Below are 13,496 nucleotides of genomic sequence, written 5' to 3'. Positions count from 1 at the left end.
TAAAAATTAGCTGGGCATGGTGGCACATGCCGGTAATCCCAGCAACTTGGGAGGCTGAGTTAGGAGAATCACTTGAACCCGGGAAGTAGAAGTTGCAGTGAGCAAAGATCATGCCAAAGCACTCCAGCTTGAGTGACAGAATGAGACTCTATCTCAAAAAAAAAAAAAAAAGCCTAAAGTTCATTGCAAAGATTATGTTGTTTTTCTGCAAAGCAATTAGAATTGAAATTTGTTTACCACATCAATGAACTAATGATAGTTTTACAAGCTGAGAAATAAACTGATATGCCAGTTCATAGGTGGTTTTGCCTCATCTGTCATATGTGACTTTTTAAATTAGAGCAATGATAATATAGCAAGGGCTAAAATTTAGGCATATATAAACACATTCTACAGATAAATCACGGGGCTAAATATTGTTATTTTTTTATGTATTTTTAAAACTATTCTGATCTTATAGCCACCATAAGCATTATTAGAGTTAGACAAATAATTGCATTATAAGCATGTTTACAACTTAGCCAAAATATTGATTTTTATAACTTTTTAAGAATAAGAGTTGAAATTTCATATGTGTTTTTTGACAAACTGCAATATTAATTGTATATTTTTGTTTATTGCTATAATTTAAGAATTTTATTTTAAAAGCAGTTTTGGAAGATTATTAAATTTAGCTTTTGAAGCAGTAACTGTTTGAACTGTAGCCAGATGGTCAACAAGGAAACTACATAAAGTTCTTGTACATTACACACTTTGAGCAATGAAAGTACTGTATTTGCACTGTCTGTAAAGCTTCCTTTGCAGTTTACACACACACACACAAACACACACACACACACACGCACACACAGAAAGGCAGGAGACAATGGGGTGGGAATTTCTTCTGGGAATGACAAAAATATTCTGAAATGAGTGTAGAGGTTGGGGTGCCTTTCGAATATAAAAAAAAAAAAACACTGAATTATACTTTAAGAGGGTGAAATTTACAGTGTGTAAGTTACATTTCAATTTTTTTAAATGTCCAAGGCAGGAGCGTGCCTTGCACGTTGGAGAAATAGCAAGGAGGCCAGTATGGCTGCAGTGGAGTTGAACAAAGAAAAGTTGAGTTCAGGGATGGGATGGGGCGTCAGACCACAGAGGCCTTGTTGGTTTTTGTAAGATCTGTGGGTTTTACTCCAATTACATGGGGAACCACTGCAGGGTTTTGATGTGTGTAGTAACATCGAATCTTCTACGTTTCAAGGACCAGGCTGCCTGCTGTGTTGGCAGTAGTGACACAGGGACAAGAGTAAAGGCAAGGAGGACCGTGAGGAGGCCACTGCAGTGATCCAGGGAAAGGTGATGCAGTCCTGGGTAAGCTCAGGGAGAGCTGCAGAAATGGTGACAAAGATCGTATCCTGGGCGTCATTTGAGGATCTGCCCACAAAATTTGTTTCTGAGTGGATAATGGACAGGAGTGAAAGAAGGGAGTCAAGGTGGGTAGCTCCAAGGCCTTGTGGCCTGACCATGGGAAAGACAAAGATGTTATTAACTGAAGTGGAAAAGACTATGAGCCCAGGAGGTTGGAGCAAGGGGAAACTCAAAGTACAATTTTGTCAACGTTTGCAAAGTCACCCTAGTGGAGTTGTGGAAGACAGATGTGCAAATGTGGAGTTTAAAAGAGAGTTCTGGGCTGAAGATGTAAATCTGATTCTATCAGAAACTGATGAGATTGTCAAGGCAGTGGATATGAATATTAATAAATAAGAGAACCAAGGTCTGAGGTTGGGGGACTCTAAATGACAAAAAAAAAAAAAAAGCACAGACAAAAGGAAACGATCGTAACGAATACTGAGATACTGAGACGTGGTCAGGGAAGGAGGACAAAGTCCATGAGGATGTGACTTCCTGAGAACCACAAAAAGAAAGTATGTCAGAGAGAAGGCGTCAGATGCTTCTCACAGGTCTCCTAAGAAGATAACAAAGAATTTGCTGCTGGTGAACTTGATGAGAGAAGTCGCTGTGGTCTCATAGGGGCAAAAACATGATTAGTGAAGATTTAATAAAGAATGATTAAAAAAAAAATCTTTAGGACCTAGAAATAGAAAAAGTTTTCTTAGAACACAAAGAGCATCAACCATAGAGAAAAACAACTAAGTAATTGAACTTTACCAAAATGAAAGCCTTCTACTCTTCAAAACACACCATCAGAAAAATGAAATTCTGGTATAGATAGGACTTTTTAAAAATGAAAAGAGGTAAGCTACTCACTGGGAGAACATATTCTCCAGTCATACATCTGACAAAGAACTTGAATCCATGGAACTCTTCCAACTCAACAAGAAGACAAACAACCCTTTTAAAATGGACAAAATATTTGGATAGATATTTCACAAAAGAAGATATGTACATGGTAAGGAAGCCTATGAAACAGCACTCAGTATTTTCGGTCATTAGGGAAGTACAAATTAAAACCACGTTGAGATACCACACAGCAGTTGAAATGGCTAAAGTTCAGGACTGACAATACAAGGTGGGTGGGGATATGCAGCCACCGGCACTCTCATACGTTGCTGGTAGGGATATAAAATAGCACAACCATTTTGGGAAACGATTTGGCAGTTTCTGAAAAACTTAAACTTAAACCTACCATATGACCCAAAAATTCCACTTCCTCATATTTACTCAAGAAAAACAAAAACATATGTCCATACAAACCCTTATTCCAAACTCAGTACCTTACTCCTTCCCAATCAAAGCCCTCATCTTCATGGAGCAGACCTACACAGGCTGAAAACCAAATTTTCTCTGGAGCTCTCTTTCTCCTCTGCTTGTCTGCATTTTGACTGAAAGAAACAAGAGTCCCCATGTGCAGCCAGGGAGACCCTCTGGCTTTCACACTTTGCCTTGCACGGGTGAGTTCTCATCCTCAGACTGTCATTGTTTTTCTCCAAGGTGTTGATGGCCTCCAGGAATGGTCACCTGATTCCAATGTCCTTATAATGACTATCTCCAGCCCCCAGACTCCCAAGATGACCACCTGAGATGTCACACCTGCCATATGCTTTCTCCCACGAGCACCCAACCTCAGTCTACCACTGTTGAAAATCTCAACAATGTGCCACAATTTGGCACTGGAACTCTCAGGGTACACTTAGAATAGTGATGTGGTCTTCATTCCCAGGAAGTCAATGGATAGTCCATCTTCAAAACCAAATTTTAGGTTGTGCCTTGTAGAACCGTTTCTGATACCAATTATCATAGGTTGGGATTACAAAAAAAAAAAGAGTCTCTAAACCTCTGAGATTCATATGAAGAAAGTTTATTAGGAATTACTCTTGATAGTCATATCTATAAGGGGTGCGAAAAGCAAAAGTGGACAAAGGAAGAAGTTGAACTGCAAGTTGGTTTCAACAGAAAGCTCAGCTTTGAGAATTTTTCGATCTGGAGTGGCTCCTTAGTGTTCTTCCATCTTGAGGCCAAAGGTCGGGGCCCGTAGACTCCTCTTATCAACCAGTTATTGGATGGGGGCTGCCCACAGGAAGTGGATAGCTTGGGCAAGCCAGAGAGCAACCTCCAGAGAAGAATTTGGCTGAGAACTGTCAGCTTCCGGCACAGAGTGCCTCTGTCCTGAGGGGGTCCTGGGGGCCATAACAGCACCGGCCACACTCACTGCCCACTCTCAAACATACCATGAGCAAAAAGTTCTCTCCCATTTCACCAGTGAAAGTGGATAAACACCAGTATTTCCTTTTCTCACCCCAGGGCTCTCTCTGCTGAGGGTAAGAGAGAGGCTGAAGAGTTTATCCTGCTCTGGACTCACAGAAAGAAATGAAGACCAGATGGCAGGAGGCCCTGATCCTAACCCAGCAGAAATATGGGTTCCATCCTGTCTGCCTGCCTCAACACTGGCCTGAACAGAACACAAAAGATTCCACAACCTCATTCAGAGGGAATCAGAGTTACATACAATTTAATACAATTCAACATATGCATAGCTAATATTTATGAAGTGTACATGTCAGAGCTTATTCTAAACTCCATGTGTCTCTGTGTGTGAATTTACATACATAGACATATATACACACATATGCACATAAATGAATATATACATATACATGTGTAGTCATATACATTCATTTAACCCTTAGAGCAGCCCTCCAAGGAAGGCACCACACTTACACCGTTACAGGTGAGGAGGCAGAACACGGAGAGGTGAAGTGAACTTGCCCAACATTTCTAGAGGTTAGAGGGGCAACAACTTTAAGTTCTGGTTCATTTATCCATCCCATATGTCTTTTCTGGGACTGTAGTCTTTCAGTAATCCAAAAAGTGTGATCATTTTTCACTATGTGTAACAGTGTGTAACAGATTTTTCCATATGTGTACCAGAGATTCTTGTTACGGCCTCCTTCACTATGCAGAAGATTAGGGCAGTGTTTCAGCTGCAGTGAGCAGGTCTAAGGATCATAATCCCAACATCATGATCACCATCAACCATGTTTGCCTCAAATAAAGCCCTGGGACTGCAGGGTGTGGGCTCCAGGGCGGCCCCCCACAGTGGGACTGGGTGGAACTCTGTGCGTGGGTCGCAGCCGGTGAGGGGACATGGAAAGAGCAGCACAAACAGAAAGGAAGCTGGCTGTTTCCACACTTTCCTAGGCCCTGTCCTTGCCCTTGCACTCACAGCCCAGTGTCACCTACCACCAGCACCCTGACAACTCCCAGACACATGCATCCAGCTCCCGAACGCAGACCCAGCACTGCCCTGCCTGGTAAATGTCTCCACCTGCATGCACAAAGGAGGCATGAACATCTCCGAAACCATCTCACTGTCTTTCTTTCTTCCCCAAACCCACTTCTTTGTGTCCCAAGTTCTGGTTGTTAGGGCCATCATCTACCCACCCACCACAAGAAAAAACAGGATCACCCTGTCATTCTCTGACACTGCCCCCTTCTACCGGCTGACGAGCCCAGTAACCTTCCTGCAGGAGCACAGCACACAGGGCAGTTGGTAGAAGTCCTGCTGCCTGTCCTCAAGGCTAGTTCTCCCCATCTCTATCAGGAATTTCCTCTATAAATTACAAACCCTGGAATATAGTGATTTCTCCAATCTCCTGTACCAGTGAGAGACACTGTCAATGAATGACAAGGACTCCAGATCCATAAATTAAATAAAAATGATAAATTTGAGCAAAAATGGCATCTAGTGGATTACTGATTGGCATTAGCAGTTGTTTCCAGATGAGTGACGAGAGGAATCAACTGAGGAATCTATTTCAAAAGTCCGGTCTCCTGGCACATGCCCCTGGGAAGGCAGCCAACTGACAGACAGGATTTCCAGGTAAATACGAACTTCAGATAAACTGTTTATTCTAAATATGTTCCATGTCATATTTGAGACATACTTTTACTTAATAAAATGTTTGTTGCTTACCTGAAATTTAGATCTAGTTCAGCATCCTATGTTTTTACTTGTCAAATCTGGCAACTCTAACAGGCCTATAGAATCAAATATCTTTTGAGCCCTTGGAATGGGCTTTATCTGAAATTTCACAGAAGTCTGTCTGACTGGTCATCATTGGAGACTGGGGGGGGGGCCCTGGTGAGGGGACAGCAGTTCACTTCCAGACGTTCTGCCGAGCTGCACAAACTTCCGCAGAATCAGGAGACTCAGCCCCTCACACCCAGTGGGACCAGGCAGTATCTTGGCTGGAGCTTCTCAGAGAGCCTAAATGCCAACCAAGGCTGGCTCATGATGCACTCGTAGCTTTGGGAAGCACCATAATGTGTCAGAGTTAAAAATCAACAAAACTGAAGTCCAGAGAACTCTGCTCATCTGCTGCTTTCTCTACTTACCAGCTGTACAATCTTGGAAAGGTACTTAAGCTCTGTGATCCTCATGCATTTGTTTCTTTCATTAAAGAAATATTTATTGGGTGCCCTTTATGTGCAAGCTCCTCTACCAGGCCCTGGGGATTTAACAATGAACAAGGCAGGCATGGTTCTGTGCTCACAGAGGGCACACATGTGTAACAGACAAGTAACTAAAAATGCAAAGGCTGTGAATGAAATAAACAGGGTGCTGCTTAGAGTCTGAAGTGGGCAGGGGCATCTGGGCTGCATGGTCCCCCAGAAGCTTTCTCTGAAAAGGTGAAAATTCAGCTGAGACCTGCAGGTTGAAAAGAAGCAGCCATCAGCAAGCCTGGATGTCGTAACCATGTCCTTTTATTTTCTGTATTCTCATGTTTTGACATCTGGGGTCTTGCTGACCCCGAAGGGGCTGCACCTCCCTGGGTTAGGCAGCTCCTAAAGATCTCAAACAGCTCAACGGTACACACCTTTCACATGCAAAGCAGCCAATCCAGAGTCCATACCCCAACCCCTCCTTCATGGGGGTCTCCTACAGCATTGCTGAATTCACTTTGTTTTTAGCAGGGTCTTGCAGATTCCTTGGGATTTTCTATAGAGCTAATCATGTCATCTGCAAATGCAGACAGTTTTATTTCTTCTTTCAAATTCGTATGTCTTTTATATCCTTTTCTTGCATTATTGTACCGGCTAGAGCTTCTAGTACAATGCTGAATTAAAGTGGTGCCTTTTCCGTCTTAGAAGGAAAGCACCATTAAGTAAAATGCTAACGGCACACTTTTTAAATAAATGCTGTTTATCAAATTGAGGATGTTCTCCTTCTATTTCTATTTTTTTCTGGCAGTTTTTAATCATAAATAAACATTAGATTTTGCCAAATTCTTTTTTCCACATCAACTTTAGGTTGTTACTATGGTGAATTACACTGATGACTTTTTGAATATTGAATCATCATTATAACCCTAGAACAAAAATTTTACTTGAAATAGTGTCTATTTCTTTTTATAAATTGCCCAATTCTATTCTCTAATGTTTTGTACTATGTCTGGTTTTGCTATGAGACCAGTCTGGTTTTGGTATTACTCGCTTCACAAAGATGAACTGGAAAGTGTTCCTTTACATTTTTTGGAAAAGATTTTTGTATAGAATTGGTGTCAATTCATCCTTAAACATTTGGTAGAAGTATCCAATGAAATTATATGAGCTTAGAAATTTCCATCTTAGGAGATATTTAATTACAAATTCAATTTTCTTTAAGTTACAGCACTAATCAAAATAACTATTTCACATCGGTTGAGTTGCAGAAGTTTTTGTTTTCTGTTCGTTCATTTCATCTAAGTGTCAATTTTGCATGTGTAGTTGTTCATAGTATCCCACATCATATTAATGTCTACAGGTCTGTATTGATAAAACAGGTTTCACTCCTGATATTTGTAATTTGTGTAGTTATCCTTTTTTTTCTTTGCCAGTCTTTCTAGAGGTTTATCAATTTTATTGATGCCTTCAAATAATCGGTTTTTCATTGATTTGTTTCTACTGTTTTTCTACTGTTGATCTCATTGATGTCTGTTCTTTATTTTTTCAAACTTCTTGAGGTGGGAGCTTAGATTATTGATTTTCAGCTTTCTCCTTTTCTAGTGCATGTGTTGAGAGATACAAACATTGCTCTCAGCGCTGACTTAGATGTGCACACACACATTTTTAATGTTGTATTTTCATTTTCCCTCAGTTAAGTATACTTTTTAATTCCTTTAATATTTCCTCTTTGTCTCATGGGATTTTCGCAAGCATGCCGTTGAGTTTCCATGTGTTCAGAAATTTTCTGATCATTTTTCTGTATTGATTTCTAGTTGGATTCCATTATATTAGTGAATGTACTCCGTATGATTTCAATTCTTCTAAATTTGTTAAAGTTTGTTTTCTGGTTAAGGATATGTTCTATGTTGCTACCTACTTTGTGGGCCTGAAAAGAATGTGTATTTTGCTGTTGTTAGATAGAATATTCTGTAAATGTTAACCATACACTGTTGGTTGAGGGAGTGATTGAGTTCTTTTATACCCTGGCTGATTTTCTGTCTAGTTATTCTAGCAACTGTTGAGTGAGGAACACTGAAGTCTCCAACCAGAATTGCAGATTTGTCTGTTTCACCTTTCAGTTCCATCAGTTTTTGCTTCACACAGTTTGCAGCTCTCTTAGATGCCTGTCTTCTTGGTGGGTTGACCCATCATCATTAATAATATTCCTCTCTGCCTGTGGTAATTTTCTGAAATTTACTTTATGTGTTATTAACGTAACCATCCCTAGTTTCTTTTGATTAATGTTTATGTAGATATCCTTTTCCATTTTTTTGTTTTCAAACTTCCTATATCATAATGTTTGAAGTGAGTTTCCTATAGACAGCATACAGTTGAGTCCTGCTTTTTAATCCACTCTGTCAATCTATGCTTTTTATTTGCTACAGTAAGACCATTTATATTTAATATCATTTATGGTATGTTAGGGCTTAAAGCTGCCACTTTATTTTTTTTGCAGATCACAGAACTTTGTTAAGATGGAATCACTGCAAATTACATAGAAGTTACTAGCCTAAGCCAAAATCTATGAGGTTCATGTGAATTTACAGTTACACAAATAAGAAACAAGTGGCATATTCAAAACCATAAGGAAATATCCTGATGCCCAGGTGATGAAGGCTGGGGTGAATAAGTCCACAGATTTATTTCAAGTTGTTAAAAAGTTTGTGGGCCAAGCAATTGTCCCTTGCATGCAAGAAGTCAAAGAGCTCCTCTTGCAATCCTCTTCTGTGTGTGATTGAAGGGATACACGCTTGTCACAGAGTTCTAGCTGCTCCTGGACCTTTACACATTTTGCCAACTGCTCGCATTGCCCTCTCACTGTTGTTAGGGGATTCACTCATTCCTCCTCTTCCTCTTTCTCCTCCTTAGGATCTCAGGACCTGCTCAGCATCTTTCGCTCATCCTCCAGTCCCATGACTGGCCACAGTTCCAGAGTCAACATGAGCAGCAACAGCGGCCCCTAATCTACTTCAAAATCAAAAAGGACTGGAATTTTTTGTTTTGTTTTTTATTTGTCTTCTTTTACTTGCTTTGCTTCAGATTACTTGAACTTACAGAATTCTATTTTACTTTATACTGTTTTTGAATGTATAGCTCTTTGAGTAGCTTTTGTGTATGTGGCTGCTGTAGTATTACATCATATATACATAATATCACAGTCTAATGGTGTCATTATTTCATCAATTCAAGTGAAGTACAGGCACCTATCTCTTTATAAGTCAATTTACCCCCTCGTTGTCTTGACTTGTTTATGGTGACCCTGCATAGGATGGATCCCTTCCAAAATTTGATTTAGATGTCAAGACTAGTGATACCATATTCACCCCAAGAGAAAATGAAATGGCTCATGACTCATATAATGAGGTTTTCTGAGGAGAGCACCATGGCTTACAAGCAGTGCCAAAACTGGCTTGAGAGGGCAGAGAAAAGCTTGGGGTGTTTATGGTGGTTGGGGGTAGGGCCAGAGTGAAGGTTCCTGCATGTTGTTCAAACCTCCCCTGGCTGAAGGAGGGAGGACCCAGGCTTTCTTACCAGTTTGCCCAGATGTGAAGCAGAAACAGAAGGATGAGTGATGAAGCTTCGAAGCTGTCAAACATCAAAAAAACTGGATCAAGCTCTATTACATCATTATTTCTTCTACATACATGTAAAGTTTGTCACTCCATCTTTTATGTTAAATAAATACTTTATAATATACCATTTTAATTCCCTTGTTTCCTTAAGATTGTTTTTGAGTTATTTTTCTTAGTGGTTGTCATGGGGATTATACTTCATTCTAACTTATAACAATCTAGTTCAAGTTAATAACAACTTAATTTTAATGGTATATAAAAACTTTTGCTTCTGGCCAGGCGTGGTGGCTCACACCTGTAATACCAGCACTTTGGGAGGCCAAGGCAGGCAGATCACCTGAGGACCAAAGTGCAAGACTAGCCTGGTCAAAATGGTGAAACCCCGTCTCTATCAAAAATACAAAAATTAGCTGGGTGTGATAGTGGGCACCTGTAATCCCAGCTACTCGGGAGGTTGAGGCAGGAGAATTACTTGAACCCGGGATGCAGAGGTTGCAGTGAGCCACTGCAGATCACAACACTGCACTCCAGCCTGGGTGACAAGAGTGAAACTCCATCTCAAAAAAAAAACTTTGCTTCTGTATAGCTCCATTCTCTTCATTTCTTTCTTTGTGCAATTATCATCATAGATATTACACCTTTGTGTGCACCCATTAACACAGTTTTATCATTATTACTTTATGGCAGTGACTTTTAAATCAGCAAGGAGAAAAAAAGAAAAAAACATCATACCATATTTTATATTTACCTATGAGATGCTTTGTATTTCTTCATGTGGATTTCACGTATTTTATCCTAAAGGACTCCCTTTAGCATTATGTGTGGGGCAAGTCTGCTAAAGACAAACTTCATCACTTAGGTTTATCTGAGAATGTCTTAATTTCCCCTCCATTTTTAGATGATTTTGCTGTATATAAAATTTGTCGTTGACACACTTTTTTTTCCCACATCAGAGTTTGATTTAGTACTGTTGCAAACACACAAAATCTCAAAAAAATCCAATGCAAACAGAATAGATTTCTTGGGCTCTAATATATTTTAGTCACCTGACAACCCACCCTTTAAAAAAACGTATTTAAGGTAAGCAAATTATTTTGGGAAGATGAATATAAGAGGCAGTAGGAGGAATTTAAAGAAAATTACCACTACATATTGCAGAAATGTACTGGAAGGCAAATATGGTCCAAAGAAAAACCTCCATTAAAAAAACTGTTGAATGATGACCATAGAATAAGCACCCTGTTCCCAGGTCAATAATTTGAACCAAAAAAAAAAAAAATGTTAAAGACCTTGCTCAATCCTAAGGTTAGTGAAAGAATATAGGAGAGTCGTGTGTTAATGTGACACCTGAAGTCAAAGAGCACTACTATTCAAGGGGCATAACGTCTTGATCTTAGGATCAAAACGCCTTAAGCTGGAGAGTCTGCACTACAGTAGAAAAATGGAAAGTGCTTTATGCGCATGGATTCAGAACATACCAACAACCTACATGTGCAGCACTGTCCAAGCCATAATGATCTTTCTCATCTCCCATTGAAGGTAGATGTAAGAATTTCTGGCCAGGCGCAGTGGCTCATGCCTATAATCCCAGCACTTTGGGAGGCCAAGGCAGGTGGATCACGAGGTCAGGAAATGGAGATCATCCTGGTCAACAGGGTGAAATCCCATCTCTACTAAAAATATAAAATTTAGCTGGGCATGGTGGCACATACCTGTAATCCCAGCTACTAGAGAGGCCGAGTCAGGAGAATCACTTGAACTGGGGAGTCAGAGGTTGCAGTGAGCCAAGATCATGCCATGACTCACTGCAACCTCCGCCTCCTGGATTCAGGCAATTCTCCTGCCTCAGCCTCCTGAGTAGCTGGGATTACAGGCATGCTCCACCATGCCCAGCTAATTTTTTGTATTTTTAGTAGAGACGGGGTTTCACCATTTTGACCAGGATGGTCTCGATCTCTTGACCTCGTGATCCACCCGCCTCGGCCTCCCAAAGTGCTGGGATTACAGGTGTGAGCCACCATGCCTGGCCCATTTCTTGGTGTATTTTTACTATTCCTTTCCCTCACCTCCTTCTGGGACTTTCATTACACAAATCTGTATGCTTGATGGTGTCCCACAGATCTCTTAGGTTCTGTTTCTTTTTCTTTATTCTTTTTTCTTTCCATGCCTTATACTGTATATTTTCAAGCAACCTACCTTTAAGATCACTGATTCTTTTACTAGCCCAAATCTCCCACTGAGCCTGTCTAGTGAACTTTTTTCAATTCAGTTGTTATTTTCAGCTCTAGAATTTCTATTGATTCATTTGTATAATTCTATCTCTTGTTGATATTCTCTGTTTGATGAAACATTTTTCTCATACTTTCCTTTAGTTCTCTAGATATGGTTTCCTTGGTTCTTTATATTTAAAACAGCTATTATTTAGTAAGAACAATGTACAGACTTCCTCAAGTATCCTTTCTATTGACTGCTTTGTGGCCCTATATATATAGACCATATTTTCTTGTTTCTTTGAATGTCGAATGGACATTTCAAATGATGTAATATGGCTGCTCTGAAATTCAGGTTCTCTCTGCTCCCCAGGATTTCTTTTTATTGCTATTTGTTCTTTCTGCTGCTGTTTGTTTTAGTGAATTAACACTGTATTTTCCTGAATTAACACTGTAGAGTCTGCCTTTTTGTCGTAAGTGACCACGGAAGTCTCTGCTCAGTTATCTCAGTGGGCAGCTCACAGTTATACATAGATTGCTTTTAACTGTCTGAAACCAGTAAGTCTCCCAGTCATTGCCAAGGGACTCTGAGTATGTTTTGGGAAATGCCTTCTACACTCAGCCAAGTAGTTGACAGCTCTGTCTTAGGCTCTCCTTTTTGCTCTTCAGAACCTCACTATTAGCCAGAAGTGAGAGCTTAGAGCTTCTCAGCTCCCTCCTGAACACATGCACAGCCCTAGGCATTTGCACGATCCTGTGCGTTCAAGTGGCCTTCCAGTTTCCCAGGAATGTGTCACAGTTTTCCAGAGCCTCCTGTCATTTGCCCCAACTATTAACATCACCTCAGGCAGCAGTGATGTTAAACCATCACCATTGATTATTTTTGACAAATGTCACTGAGGAAAAGGTTATTTGCACTGGGCAAGGTCTGAGTCCGACCAAATAAAGACAACTCTTATGAGTGGGGAATAACCAGCAGGTCAAACAATGGCAGTTCTCTGGGAATGGGTCTTTGGAGAAGGTGCAGCCCCATTCTATCCCCTCCACTGGCTACTGGGCTGCTGTTTTTCACTTGTGTTGTGTGCTGTTGGCTTTCAAGGCTACTGCCAAGCTGTACAGGGAAGACAGAAATTGGGCTCATTAAAACGCTACAAAGCTTGCTGTTCTTACCACAACTCAGTGTTTTTCCTGAGTAAATGCTTTCCAGATTGTGACAAGCTTTGCTAGTTTCCAGCAATCTGAAAAAGTTAATTTTTGCAATTCTTAGCGGTGTTCTTATTAATTTTATGGATGAGAGGGGTTTGAGATCCTTACTCCACCATCCCCATTGACATCCTATTCACATGTCATTAGAATTATATTAGAGTTGTAATTTTTGTTTTAGTTGTCAAACAGACTAGAAAACTTAAAAGGAGAAGAAAAAATATTGGGCTTAACCATATTTTTGTTCATCATGTTCTTGCTTCCTTCCTGATGTTCTCAAATTTCTCTTACCATTTCCTGTTTACAGAACTTCCTATAGCCAGTCTTTTGGGGGAGGACTGAGGCAACAAATTCTCTTAGTTTTCCTTCATCTTGAATGTTTTGATTTTCCCTTCATTCTTGAAGGATATGTTCACTGAATATAAGATTCTAGGTTGACAATTCCCTTTTTTCAGCACTTGTTTCTGGTTGTTGCAGGTTTGATCTTAATAAATCTACTGTCATTTGAATTGTTTTTCCCTGTGAGTAAGAAGCTGTTTTTCTCTCTTGTTGCTTTCAAGACTTTTCTGTCTTTAGTTTTCAG

At 40.1% G+C, this 13,496-nt stretch overlaps 1 pseudogene; it reads right to left on the bottom strand.

The window, feature by feature from the left end:
* Positions 1 to 8,567: 8,567 nt before the first annotated feature.
* On the bottom strand, positions 8,568 to 8,842 carry LOC101051612 (cytochrome b-c1 complex subunit 6, mitochondrial pseudogene; annotated as a pseudogene).
* Between the last annotated feature and the right edge of the window lie 4,654 nt (positions 8,843 to 13,496).

Source organism: Saimiri boliviensis, chromosome 12, assembly GCF_048565385.1.
Source record: "Saimiri boliviensis isolate mSaiBol1 chromosome 12, mSaiBol1.pri, whole genome shotgun sequence".
Taxonomy (NCBI): Eukaryota; Metazoa; Chordata; class Mammalia; order Primates; family Cebidae; genus Saimiri; species Saimiri boliviensis.
This window is presented reverse-complemented; position numbering and strand designations above follow the sequence as displayed.